The sequence below is a fragment of the Mandrillus leucophaeus genome, unplaced genomic scaffold (assembly GCF_000951045.1).
Source record: "Mandrillus leucophaeus isolate KB7577 unplaced genomic scaffold, Mleu.le_1.0 Scaffold136, whole genome shotgun sequence".
NCBI lineage: Eukaryota > Metazoa > Chordata > Mammalia > Primates > Cercopithecidae > Mandrillus > Mandrillus leucophaeus.
The window spans coordinates 2,986,929-2,988,289 of NW_012101321.1; positions in this window are offsets into that span (position 1 = coordinate 2,986,929).

Consider the following 1,361-nt stretch of genomic DNA (forward strand, 5'->3'; position numbering starts at 1 on the left):
CACTTGGCTATTTTTGCCCTACCACATGGAAGGAAATTGTTTCCTACTTCGAGTAGGAGAACTCCCAGCCCAGCTACCCCCATTTTGTGTAGCATAAAGTTGAATCACTGTTAAATCTGTAGGCTTCACAAGTTATCCTTGCAGAGGAAGGAGGCTGGGAAGTTTCAAAACTTCCTGCTTATAAGAAGGAAGGGCAAGACCATAAAGTAGCAAATACATAAACAGCCAAACAAACCATTTTAAAGTTCTACTTACTCTCAGATAAGTGAGAGAAAAATCTTTTGGGTTTTTCTTTTAGAAAGACTTGAAAAGTCAACATGATGAACTTCTTGCGTGCTCTAGAGTCATAAGATCGCTAAAGACGCAAGACGACTGTTAACGCCACTGACATACCACTCCCAGCCCTGGCTGCTGTGAACCAGAACTGCAGACTGCTCAGAGCAAAGCACATCACATTTTTCTCTCTAATGAAATGAAGCGTAGTTTGGCCTTTAGGCAAGCAATCTGTTTTGAGAGAGTTGGGCTCCTCCAGCAAGGTCAGAAGGCAAACTGTGAATGCTCCTATGAGATCTTGGCAATCTATGCCAGAAACATGAAGTGAACTATTTTTCTGTCCCAAATTCAGGAATATTTTTCCTGGCCAAAACCAAGATTCCAGGGAGTTGAGCAGGCTTGTCACTTCTCATACCTGGCACGAAGCTGGCTGCTTTGCAGCTTTGGCCTTGGATAATTTGAAAGACATCCCCAGAACTGACTTCAGCCTCAACACAGGCAGGCATCCAACCATGCCTCGCAATACAACAGACTCAGCCCGCATGACCGCGCTGGAGGCCTGTGGTGTCCAGGTCCGTCCAAAATGAAGAGGCATGGTAGGGGCCGATGACTGTCTCTCTACCAAATACAAGCTTTTCCTCCCTCAGCCATTCAACACAGGCAAGGCCTTCCCACAGCTGTCTCCGAGTTCAAGGCTTTGGTTTTTATCATAAGATTGCCCCTTAGAACCCCCTAGCCAAGACTCACCAAAGTTGCACATGTCAGCCTCCCTCTGGAAAAACCACTCTGACTTTGATCTAAATGGCTACAGGACTTTAACACTTAAGCACCCCTGCTCTGATAACTTCTCAGCCACTGACAAAGTGGTAGAAAATGACGGGTGGTTTGGCCTTTAGGCAAGCTTTTTTTTTTTTTTTTTTTTTTTTTTTGAGACAGAGTTTCGCTCTTGTTGCCCAGGCTGGAGTGCAATGGTGCAATCTTGGCTCACCGCAACCTCCGGCTCTCAGGTTCAAGCGATTCTCCTGCCTCAGCCTCCTGAGTAGGTGGGGTTACAGGCATGCGCCACCGTGCCTACTTTTGTATTTTTA